At 48.5% G+C, this 13,195-nt stretch overlaps 1 non-coding gene across 1 annotated transcript; it reads left to right on the top strand.

Moving 5' to 3' along the window:
• The first annotated feature begins 203 nt into the window (after positions 1-203).
• trnap-ugg (transfer RNA proline (anticodon UGG)) lies at positions 204-293 on the top strand. Its single transcript is given in 2 exon segments — positions 204-239; positions 258-293. It is a non-coding gene; the product is annotated as a tRNA-Pro (tRNA).
• Positions 294-13,195: the final 12,902 nt, after the last annotated feature.

The raw sequence follows: 13,195 nt of genomic DNA, 5'->3' as shown, positions 1-13,195 counted from the left end.
GCCCCCAGGGAAAAGACTTTGCCTATTTATCCTATCCATGCCCCTCATAATTTTGTAAACCTCCATAAAGTCACCCTTCAACCTCCGACGTTCCAGAGAAAACAGCCCCAGCCTGTTCAATGTCAACTGGACTTTACTCTGAGCAAGACTCAGCTGGTTCAAGAGGTAGGGCGGGGGCAGGGACGCCAGCGCGCCCACCGTTTGGCTCGTTGGTCTAGGGGTATGATTCTCGCTTTGGGTCTTCGTCGACGCAGACGTGCGAGAGATCCCGGGTTCAAATCCCGGACGAGCCCGCGTTTCATGACTTGTGCGAAAGTGCTTGTTTAATTTTCTCAAAATGCACCTTCGTAAAACGAGGTTGGGCTCCCTGGAGGACCAATGGGACAGAAAGCAGCGAAGTGAAATAATTGGAGATAGTGTTGAATAAGTTGACGTGAGTGGTGCGGTGTTTGAGGGATGTCAGCGATGAGGGTCGATTGGAAATTTGGGACAACTCTCTTCGGAGTACGGAAGTTTGAAATCTGGCCCGATTGAAGCTTTTCAAGTCATGCGAAGTCTAGACAGAGAAAGTAATGTCGTCAAAATGTTCCCACGCCTGAAAGGATCGGCAACGATTCGGCAGAGTTTAAAAGTCATGAGGAAAAGAACCAAAAGTGACATTAGGAAGAATGCTTTCGTACAGGGAGTGGTTGGGGTCAGTAAATCCCTAACTGACACTGACAAAGAGGCAGATTCATTAGACGCAAACGGGAATTCGGTGATCGTGTTTAAAGTAACAATGTGCAGAATTACATGGAGAAGGCAAGAGAATGATACGAATAGAGACCCACGTTTACTTACTGTGTCGACCCAGCAGAGCGAAGGTGGGCCGCTTGGCGTCTATTCAGAGTGAAATCACAAGAGAATGTGGGAAGTCACAAAAAGTTGATATTTACACAGCCTCCATATGTCTGCGCAACACCATATAAGACGACAGCAGTGGAGATCTTTGACATCAGTCTCGAACGTGCATGCCACACGCCAGACGAAAGGCTGAAGGGACCTGTGGAGCGACGCGCTGTGCGTGGGAGCCGAGTGGCGCAGCGGGAGCGTGCTGGGTCGCTGGATCGGAGCTAACCTCTGCTGTTGTTCACTGCCTCCTTGCGTGACTTTCCTGTGTGATGTTGCTCTGTTCAGCATCATGCCTTTCAAACGACTTCCTGAGTGTCGAAATGCCCCGTATCATACCAATGCTGTCACGAAACTCACACCATTCAAGTTAGGTGCTTTTGGAGGTCTGAGTGGTCTTCTCCTGTTCTTCGTCGGTTTCCAATGAACTCAATCGCAAACCCACTTCTCTGAGATGCCAATGAGCTGAGACGCATACCTTGTGCTTTCGTGCCTTCCCTGCAGTAATTCGCCTCGCCAGTTCGGACGTGAATGACAAGACGATCAGCATGTCAGAAACTGTATCACCACTCAGACACAGTCCCTCAGTATTCGGACAGATATCACTGATTGTGAATCACCTCAGAGAGAGACAAGTGGCAGAGAGTCGTCGTGGACACGATGGGATGGACCGCCTCTGTCGGTGGGAGAATGATGCTACGTGTTTATGCCGTCCCATTGCCTGTCTCTGGGACAGAGAGACTGAGGGGGAGCAACAATGGTTCATTTTTAACCGTCCCTTCCGTGTTGGACCGCCTGCAGTCCCTCAGCTCAGGGCCGTGGGGATGACTCTCAGTGAGTGAAGGTTTCACTCGGTATGTCTTTATCTGGGACGCTTGGGGCTCAGATGTTAACTGCTGAGTGGTCGCAGCGATGAAAGCGATGCCCACTTTGCAATAGACTTTCCGTAAGATTGCTGCGTGTAGACGACTCTGAACACCGAGCAGGCTGCACAACAATGTGCTCATATGAATTTACTTGACGGAAGAGTCTTCGGTGTCCATTTCTCTCTGCCCCGCCAGCACAGCATCTTTCTATCTCTCCGATAACAGACGTTTGGAGGGAATTCACAATCAAAGTTACTCACTTCCCACGCATTAGTATAAGTGATACCTCTCACCCGAAGGAGATAGAGAGCAGAAGAGCGAATGGACTCTTCCCTTCCTCTGCTCTCTGAGTTTATCTTTGCACATCGGTGACATGTCTGCACAACAGCACATGACCCTACAGCAGGGAAGATCTTTTGACGTCATTCTCGAACATGCCAGTCACACGCCAGATGAAAAGCTGAATACTTCTCTGGAAAAGCTACCGTGCAATGCAGGAGAATGGCACAGCGGGTGCATGCTGGGATCATAACCCAGATGCGAAACCATTTTTTCCTATTCACTTAATGTCGCCTTTAGCAGCTTTCCCGCATAACGGCGCTCTGTTCTGTTCCTTGCCATGTCATTTGCTTCCCAAAACTTCGGGTATCTGAGCTCAATATATCACATCGATACACAAGTCAAATTTACACCGTTGCGCTGGCACCCTTGTGGAGCTCTGAGTTGTCTTGTCCTGTTCTCTGTCGGTGTGTCCTGATCTCGTGTGAAACCTCTTCTCTCAGATGGCAATGAACCGGTGAAGTTGAAACTCGTGATTTGCTGTTTTAGTCCATTTCCTGCAGTAAAGAAACCAACGCCCGTGTAATAAAGGACTTTCTGCAGGATTGTTGTGTCAAGACAAATTCTGAACACCAAACAGGCTGCACAAAAACTCACTCATATCAATTTACCTGAGGGAAGAGTCTCCGGTGTCCATTTCTCTCTGTCCCGACAGCACAACATCTTTCTGTCTCTCCATTAACAAGACCTTTGGATCAAGTTCAAAGTTGCCCATTTCCTCCGCATGACTGTAACTGACTTAACCTGCCTCACGTAATAGTGAGAGAGAGCAGAAGAGTGAATGGGCTCTGCCTTCCACCAGCACAGCTTGCAAGTAAAAAAGAAATGGTTCAATTATCCACCAGTGGAGAGAGCCCGGTCCCTGGAGACGGGGCAAACAGCTGCGTCCTGGGAGCAGGGAGACAGATTGAGAAGTAGATGTTCTTGAAACTCTTCGCTGCTTGCAATTCTGGGAGCAATGTACAATGAATTTCGGACTGAGCAAGTCTCAGCTGCTTCAGGAGGTGTCTGCTCCCATGGCTGGTGGCTCGTTCGTCTGGGATATGATTCCAGCTTTGGGTCTTCGAGCATATGCAGCCGTGTGAGAGTTCCCGGGTTCCAATCCCAAGCGAACCATCATTCCTTAAATTGACCTGAGCAAAAATGACCGATCAATTTTGTCAATTAAAGCCGCTTCGTTAAATAAGATCGGACTGCCTGAATTAGGGACGGTGCAGAGCTGCCATTGCAGTGAACACGGCGAAGGGAAACACGTGGTGAAAGTGAGAACAAGTATTGCAGATTTTTCGCCCGCGCTATCCGAGTCTGAATGAATCCTCCACCTGTATTACGCTCAATTCTGAGGGTGATACTTCAGGAAGCGGGGAAGTGAAGTGATTGCAGACGGCGCTGAACAGGATAACGTGAATGGTACCGTCCTGAGGAATGTCAGCAATGAAGGGAGATTGGAAAGTTTGGGGCAGATCTCTTTGGAGAACGGAGGGCTGAAAGCTGGTCTGATTGAAGTTTTCCACGTCATGAGGGTTTTAGACAGAGTAAATAGTGCAGTGAAAATGCTCCCAGGCCTGAAAGGATCGAGAACGATTTGGCAGAGATTTAAAGTCATCAGGAAAATAAGTAAAACTGACATTAGGAAGACCGTTTTCACACAGGGGGTGGGGTCAGTAAGTCGCTGTCTGACAGTGACAAAGAGGCAGATTCAATGGATACAAAAGGGAATTCAGTGGGCATGTCCAATGTAACAATGTGCAGATTTACAGGGAGAAAGCGACAGAATGAGACACTTATTTCCATATTGTGTTGAGCCAGCAGAGCTAAGGTGGGCTGCATGGCCTCAGTCTGCGCTGTCACACATTTCGTGATTCTGAGTGAAATCGGAGTTGGACCAACAGAACGTGGGAAACATGACAACGGATATATTCTGCCCAACAGGATACTCCATCACAGCAATGAAGGTGTTTTGACATCATTCTCGAAGGTACATGACACAATGAGATTCAAAACCGAGTATTCCTTTGAATCACTGAGTAATTTGTTGACAGTTATTCAGTTGAGGTGAGCGGAGTTGCGCATTGGGAGCCACTCCAGTTGATAGGTCGAAGCCGTTTTCTCCTGTTGATAGTCCCACCAGCACTCCAATTTGCTGTGCTTCCAGTCAGTAGATGCAGATTACTATTCCATAGTGATACACGGGCCACGATGACCCAGCTGTGGTGACAAGCTTGTGAAGGGCTGAGTGCTCTTCTCCTGTTCTCTGTCGGCCTCCTATGATCCGAATCATCAAACCTCTCTTCTCCGAGATAGGAATAAACTGGTGAAGGTGAAACACATCATTTGCGGTGTGTCCCACGTGCAGGAGGCCCTGCAGTAATTCCCCACGCTGTTTCACACAGTAACATCTTCTCGGTGAATTACGCTTGGCAAAAAAAATCGATTGAACCAAATCAGTGTCCGCCACTGGATTTTACTGACACCGTTTATAAAATTCAGCCTCACCGTTAATGTGGAGAGGGGCCGTCAGACTGTAGTTTCCGTTCCTTCTGTTGAATAAAGATAATTTTAACTGTGTCCAGTGAGAGGAAAGGATTTGCTGTTGGTGGGAAACATTTCTGTCTGTACTCGCTGTCACTCTCCTGTTAGATTGAAACATAAAGCTGGGAGTCTCTGGATTATGTTGTAAAAATATCGGTATTATGTTATTCACACCGCGCTGTCACCAACTGAACGAAGTGGCTGCCCAGAGGGAGACGGCTGTGTTTGAATCCCGTGATGAACTGGGGGAGCTGAGCATTTACCCAAAGAATGGGCACACCACCTCCCTGACACAGTGTTCACAAATCAAACTGACAGCAAAGCTTCACGTGTGATCGAAAGTTTCCGGAAAGAAGACGTTGTTTAGCAGATATCCGGAGTGATCGTTCTCCTTTCTTGATTTGAAATGTAAGAAGCTGACGTCAGTGAGCCTGACGTGATTCGCGCACGCAACTGGCCGATCTGGAGTCAGACGCGCTACCGTTGCGCCAGAAGCTCCCGAACAGCCATTCATGCTTGAGGGAAATGATCGTACTACAATGATTTTACGTTATGAATAACAACGGAGATCAACAGTTCATGTCTGTTCTGTCTCTCCCCCGTCTCATTCTGTCTCTCGAAACAATTTCCAACTCTACCTCAATAAAAAGCTGAAAGAACTGCGGATGCTGTATATCAGAAACAAAAAAAACAGGAGTTGCCGGTGACCCTTCCACAGAACTGATGGTGATTGGGAAAACGTTGGTTTATATGCAGGAGATATTGTGGGAGGAAGGCGGATGCAGTAAATGATAGATCAGGACAGAGCCCAAAGCGAGGGAAGAACTGTTGGACAGGAAAGGGAGTTGATAACGATCTGCGTGGGAGGATGAATGGAGACTGTTCGTGGCTAATAATAGGTAGTGTGTAATGACAGACTGTGTGATAACAAGGCTTGGTGTGTGTGGAAGGGACGAGGATACTATGGATTTCAGGCCCTAGAATTATTGAATTCGATATTGAGACCGGAGGATGTGTGGTCCCCAAGTGTAATATTCGGTGCTCTTCGTTCTGCTGGTGCTGAACTTCGCTGGAACACTACAGTAAACCTGAGACAGAGATGTTGGCCAGGGAACAGGGTGGGGTGTGGAATTGGCAGGCAACTGGAAGTTCAGGTTCTTTTTGCGGGCAGAACGTAGATGTTCTGTGCAGCAGTCACCCAGTTTTAGGCTTCGTTTTCCCCATTGTAGATGAGACCACATTGTGAGCAGCAAATGCAGTAGATTGGGTTGTGGGAAGAGCAGGTAAAGTGCTGCTTCACCGGGAAGGTAAGTTTGGGCCCTTGGATCGTGAGGAGGGAGCAGGTAAATGGGCGAGTGTCACACATTCGGCAGTTGCAAGGTAAAGTGCCGTTGGACTATTGGGTTAGGGTTGATAGGAATGAAGGAAGAGTTGACCCAAGGTATAACTCCTGCTCATTTACTTATCCACCAAATAGAGAAATTTGTTAAGTGTGTACAAGGAAATTTTCTAATTCACAATGAGGATGTACACACTGGCGAGGGTGCAAAACCTAAGGGCCAACAACCATAATTCTATTAACATTACAATCGTGATTGAAAATAATATATTAGATCTAAAGGTTGAAGTTCTAAATTGGAGGAAGACTCAAGTATGAGGCAAGATCTTTCAAAAGCTGATTGGGGGCAGTTGTTCGCAGGTTAAAGGACTGCTGGAAAATGGGAAGCCTTCACATATGAGATATCAAGAATCCACACACAGTATATTCCTGTTCGGGTGAAAGGAAAGGCTGGTCGGTGTAGGGAATGCTGGATGACCAGAGAAATTGAGATTTTGGTTAAGATAAAGAAGGATGCATACGTCAGGTATCGACAGAGAGATCGAGTGAATCCGAAGAGAATAAAAGCAGTACCAGCATACTTAAGAGAGAAATCATGAGGGCAAAAAGGGGACATGAGATAGCTTTGGCAAATAGAGTTAAGGATAAGCCAAAGGGGTTTTTTTTATAAATACGTTAAGGACAAAAGGATAACAAGGGAGAGAATAGGACCCCTCAAAGATCAGCAAGGCGGCCTTTGTGTGGAGCTGCAGTAGATCGTGGCGGGGTGTTGGGCGGGAATACTGAACGGATATTATGCATCAGTGTTTACTCTGGAGAAGAGCATGGAAGATATAGAATGTGAGAAAGTAGATGGTGACATGTTGAAAAAATGTCCATATGGCAGATGAGAAATTGCTAGATATCTTGAAATGCATAAAAGTGGATAAATCCCAAGGACCTTATCAGGAGTACCCTTTCACTCTATGGGAAACTGGGGAAGTGATTGCTGGGCCTCTCAAGGAGATATTTGTATTATCAATAGTTTACAGGTGAGGTGCTGGAAGGCTAGAGGGTGACTAACGTGGTGCTACTATTTAAGAAAGGTGGTAAGGAAAAGCCAGGGAACTATAGACCGGTGAGCCAGACATCCGTGACGGGCAAGTTTTTGGAGAGAATCCTGAGAGATAGGATTTACATGCATTTGGAAAGGCAAGAATTGATTATGGATAGTCAGCATGGCTTTATGCTTGGGAAATCATGTCTTACGAACATGATTGAGTTTCTTGAAGAAGTACAAAGTGGATTGATGAGGGCAGAGCGATGGATGTCATCTATATGGAGTTCAGGAAGGCGTTCATCAAGGTTCCGCATGGGAGACTGGTGAGCAAGGTTTAATCTCATGGCATGCAGGGTCAACTAGCCATTTGGATACAGAACTGGCGAGAAGAAAGAAGACAGAGGGTGGTGATGGAGGGTTGCTTTTCAGACTGAAGGCCTGTGACCAATGGTGTATCACAAGGATCAATGCTGGGTCCGCTACTTTTTGTCAGTTATAAAAATGATTTGTATGTAAACGGAGGAGGTACAGTTAGTAAGTTTGTAGATCACACCTAAATTGGAGGTGTAGTGGACAGCAAAGAAGGTGACCTCAGATTACAACGGGACGTTGATCAGATGGGCCAATGGGCTGAGAAGTGGCAGATGGAGGTTAATGTAGATAAATATGAGGTGCTGCATTTTGGAAAAACAAATCAGAGCAGGACTTTTACACTTAATGGTAAGTTCCTTGGAAGTGTTACTGAGCAAAGATACCTTGGAGTTCAGGTTGATAGTTCCTTAAAAGTAGAGATGCAGGCAGATTGGGTAGTAAAGAAAGCGTTTGGTGTGCGTTCCTTTGTTGGTCAGAGCATCGAGAATAGATGTTGGGAGCTCATGTTGCCACTGTACAGAACATTGGTCAGGTCACATTTGGAATATTGCATGTAATTTCGGTCTGCTTCCTATCAGAAAGATGCTGTGAAACTAGAAAAGATGCAGAAAAGATTTACAAGGATGTTGCCAGGATTGGAGGGTTTTGCTATAGGGCGAGGCTGAATAAGACTGTTTTCTCTGGAGCGTCGGAGGCTAAGGAGTGATCTTATAGAGGTTTATATAATCATGAGGGATATGGAGAGGGCAAATAGACAAGTTCTTTTCACTGGGATGGGGGAGTCCAGAACTACAGGGCATAGTTTTAGGGAGGGGAGGGGAAAGATATAGAAGGGACTTAAGGGGCAACCTTTTCACGCAGAGGGTGATGCATGTACGGCATGAGCCGCTGGAGTAAGTGATGGAGCCTGTATAATTACAGCATTTAAAATGCATCTGGACGTGTATATGAATAGGAAGGTTTTATGGGGATTTGGGCCAAGTGCTGGCATATGGGGCTAGATTAGGTTAGGATAGCTGGGCTGCATGGACGAGTTGGACCGAAGGGTCTGTTTCCGTGCTGTACATCTGTGTCACTCTGTGAGACTCCATGGGATTCTCTAGGAGAAAGTGAGGACTGCAGATGCTGGAGATCAGAGCTGAAAACGTGTTGCTGGAAAAACGCAGCAGGTCAGGCAGCATCCAAGGAGCAGGAGAATCCACGTTTCGGGCATGAGCCCTTCTTCAGGAATCTTTAACTATAAACTATAAACATTCCCTGAGTTAAATATTTTGAAGTGTGAAGCCATTGTTTTAGTCCCCAAGTTCGACCTGAACTCCCCCCTCCGCCATCCAAGTAACTCTGTTGACAGCCTTCATGTCACAGGAAAAGGGCAGGAAAGTGCATGTGGAGAATGTCAGATCAGCCACAATCCAATTGAATGGAGAAGCGGGCTCAAGGGGTTGAATGGCATTTTCCAATTCCTATTTCTTATGGTTCCCGAGCCCTTACCTCTGAATCAGGGTCCTGGCTTCAGTATGTGCCATTACTGAGAGTGCTGATGTTCCCTTGTGTAATATCAAACACATTGGCGGCTGCTGAAACCTCTTGCTCCTTTGTTACCTCTAAACACAATATGCCAATGTGTCCAGGGGAGGTGATGGCTGGCTTTCTTGTCACCAGACTATTCACCCAGGTAAGGTTCTGGGGACCTGGGTTCAAAACCTACCACGGCAGATGGTGGAATCTGAATTCAATATAAATCTGGAATTACGAGTCTAATGATGAAACTGTTGTGGTTTGTGGGAAAATCTTATCTGGTTTCCTGCTGTCCGAACCTGATCTCCATGTGATTTCAGACTCACTGTCAGCTGGTTGAATCTTCACTGCCCTTTCAGTCAATTCTTAAAGCTCACCTTTTTTTTAACTATGATGTTGCCAGAATGATTTATAGACGGTAGAGGCTGGTACTTTTTTCACTGGAGTGCAGAGGGTTGGGGGTGGAGGTTATGGAGGTTTATGAAGTCATGAGGGACAAAGATAAGGTGAATAACCAGTGTCTTTTCCTGAAGGATAGGGGAGTTCAAAGTTTGGGAGTATATTTTTAAGATGAGAGGGAGAAGATTTAAAAAGGACGGAGGGGGGCAACGTTTTTTACATTGAAGGTGGTTCGTGTGAAGAATGAACTGTCAGAGGAAGTTGTGTATGCAGGTAATGTTACAATGTTTAAAATTATTTGGATAAGTACATTTGAGCCAAACACAAGCAGGTGGGTCTAATCGTCCCCCAGATATTCAAAGGGACAGCCAGTCAGAGGGGGGCAGGGCCACCCCTATCATTGTTGTGTGGCATGTGTGACAGTTGCAACAAGACGTCCCAACTCATGTGCTCAATGCTCTGAACAATGAAAGCAAGCATGCCAAAAGCCTTCTTCACCACCCTGTCTACCCACGACCCCATTTTCTAGGAGCTAATAACCCGCAACCCTAGATCTCTCTCAGTTCTGGTTCCCTTGGTGTTCTGACTTCTGACTTCTTCAACTCTGGGTTTGTGTTGAGCATGATGGGATACTTTGTCCAACTCAGCACGTTTAAACAGTATCTCTCAGAGGGCTTCATTTGAAACTTTTGAGGAGGTGAGCTCAACAAGATTAAACTATTCAAAGTTACATGGACTCAATTTTAAAGTTACATCAGGACCAGTAGTCAGAGACACGTACAGCATGGAAACAGACCCTTCGGTCCAACTTGTCCATGCTGACCTGATATCCTAAATTAATCTAGTCCCATTTGACAACACCTGACCCATATACTCTGGCAGCTCATTTCATATATATCCCACACTCTGCATGAAGATGTTGTCCATGTAATATATTTTGCCTCTTACCCTAAACCTCTGCCCTCTAGTTCTGGACTCCCCCATTCCAGGGAAAAGACCTTGTCTATTACCCTGTCCATGTCCCTCATGATTTTGTAACCTCTATTAGGTCACTCCTCTGCCTCTGATGGTCCAGTGAAAACAGCCCCAGCCTATTCAGCCTCTCCCTGTAGCTCAAATCCTCCAAACCCCAGCAACATTCCCGTAAATCGTTTCTCATAGAGAAGTCAACGCTTCAGTCCTGAAGAAGGGTTAATACCCAAAACGCTGACTACTCCACATCCTGGTGCTGCCTGGCTTGCTGTATTCTCCCAAACTCCTGCTTTCCTTCTTTGGCACGCAGTATGTAATGGCTCAGTGGATACCACTGTAGCCTCATAGTGCCCGGGGCCGAGGTTTGATTGCAGCCTTGGGTGACAGTATGTGAGGAGTTTGCACTTTCTCCCAGCGTCTGTGCGGGTTTTCTCTGGGTGATCCTGTTTTCTTCCGTAAACCAAAGATGTGCAGGTCATGTGGATTGGCCATGCTTAATTGCCCATAGAGTTAGGTACGTCAGTCAGAGGGAAATGGGTCTGGATGGGTTACTCTTCGGAGGGTCGGTGTGGACTTGTGGAGACAAATGGCCTGTGTTCACACTGAAGCTAATCTCATCTGCGCTACTTTTGTCACTAACGAATGACAGAGTAGACTCGACAGGCCGAATGGCCTAACTTCTGCTCCGATGGTCTTGCAGTCTTAGGTTTCTTTGGATCATTTCATTTGTAAATGTGTAGTTCCTGGCTCAATGAGCAGCAGTGTCCACTGAAAGCAAAGCTCATAGGACGATTGAACTCCTACAGTGTGGAAATAGGTCCTTCAGCCCAACACATCTGCACTGATCTTCCGAAGAGTAACCCAGTCAGATCCATTTTCCTACCCTCCCTAAATTGCACACAGACCCCGAAGGGTGGATCATGCCACAGGCCAACCATCGGGAGGACGGCGGAACGTCGGGCTGTCTGGGGCCAAGTCGCCAGAAGGCCACCGCTGTGTCTTCCATACCATCGGCGTGCCTTCCTCAACTCGCCCGGCTCGGGGGCACGGGGTTCAGGAGCGGCGTCGCCCGCTGGCCCCACTGAAGACCGTGTTGTTCCGTGGCTAGCGATCGATGTAGGTACCGTGCCTGTGCGACCGTTCACCACTTGTGTCTCAGCACTTCTCTCTCCCTCTCTCTGACCATCGGGCAGTCTCTGTCGGCTGGCACCTCGCACATCCTGTGCGGGGAGTCGTCACCGCCGTGCCCGGGCCGCTGGCAAGGCAGGAATCGGGCTGACCCTTCCGCTCGAGTAAGCTGCCTGCACTTCCGAGATTTGCCTCCCGCCGTGGATGGGGGAGGGTGTCAGGTCCCGTGAATTTGCGCCGAGCACGTCCCCGCGCGTCAATGGCTGCGCTGGAGGCGGCAGGGGCGGCCACTCGTCGATACCATCGCTGGCAAGGGTGGTCAGTGACGTGCGGGTGGCTGGCTCTCTGACCGTCGTGGCGTCGGCCAACTCCCCCTCCGCAATGAGACATTTCCGGCCCACTAAGAGGTGGGGGCGTGCACGCTGGCGGTGCGGCCTGGCCATCTTCTGACTCTGGGTACGACCTCAGATCAGACGCAACAACCCACTGAATGTAAGCACATTACTAAGCGTTGGAAAAGAAACAAACCAGGATTCCCTTAGTAACTGCGAGTGAACAGGGAAGAGCCCAGCGCCGAATCCTTGCTTGCCTGACGGGCGAGGGAAATGTGGCTTATAGAAGCGCTTTCTCTGACGGTGCCCAGACGCCTAAGTCCTCCTGATCGAGGTCTAGCCTGAGGACGGTGTGAGGCCAGTGGCGGTGCGAGGCTCATCGAGATTGTGTCTTCTTGGAGTCGGGTTGCTTGTGAATGCAGCCCAAAGTGGGTGGTAAACTCCATCTAAGGCTAAATACTTGCACGAGACTGATAGTCAACAAGTACCGTAAGGGAAAGTTGAAAAGAATGTTGAAGAGAGAGTTCAAGAGGGTGTGAAACCGTTAAGAGGTAAACGGGTGTGGCCCGCGCAGTCTGCCCGGAGGATTCAACTCGGCGGCTCCAGTCGGTCACGTTGGGGTCTGGCGGATCTCCTCTGCTGGGACCGCTCCCAGCATGGGCAGGGCTGTCGCCGGGCGCATTTCCTCCAGTGGTGGTGCGCCGCGACTGGATTCGGGTCGGCTGGGAAGGCCGGTGGCTTTGGAATGTGGCTCGCTGCTCCGTGCGGCGAGTGTTATAGCCGTCTGGTAATATCCTTCGCCGCACCCCCGGAGTCGAGGGAAGCGACTGCCGCCGCGCCCTCCCGCCCCCCCTCGGGGGGGTGCGTGGAACCGCGTGTGTTGAGCGGGCTTGCCATGCTCCCGGTGGGTCTGTCAACCGGGGAGTAATGTCCTCAGTGCGCCCCAACCACGTCCTGCCGCAGAGTCGGGTCGAGCCATGCTGAGCAGGCGCCAGAGGGCCCTTCCTGTGGATCGCCCCAGCTGCGGTGCTCGTCGTCCTACCATGGCAGACGGGTGGCCTTGGCCGGCGCCTAGCAGCTGACGTAGAACTGGTGCGGACCAGGGGAATCCGACTGTTTAATTAAAACAAAGCATCGCGAAGGCCGCAGGTCGGTGTTGACGCAATGTGATTTGTGCCCAGTGTTCTGAATGTCAAAGTGCAGAAATTTAATGAAGCGTGGGTAAACGACGGGAGTAACTGTGACTCTCTAATCCCCTCTCTTGGGGGATGTGACTACAGTGTTTTTAAGGTTGTTGGTCTCTGACTGGTGCCTGCATCGTCACCTTTGTGATTTGATTCTACGTATTTTGTCGGTCACAAAGTATTTCAAACCTCCACGTGGTTCCCCCTGGTAACGGCCTGTATGAGGAAGCTCTTGCCGGGAAGGTGATTTTAAATTGTTTTGTGGTTGTTTTAGTCTGGTCTTATCA

Source organism: Chiloscyllium punctatum, chromosome 36, assembly GCF_047496795.1.
Source record: "Chiloscyllium punctatum isolate Juve2018m chromosome 36, sChiPun1.3, whole genome shotgun sequence".
NCBI lineage: Eukaryota > Metazoa > Chordata > Chondrichthyes > Orectolobiformes > Hemiscylliidae > Chiloscyllium > Chiloscyllium punctatum.
This window is presented reverse-complemented; position numbering and strand designations above follow the sequence as displayed.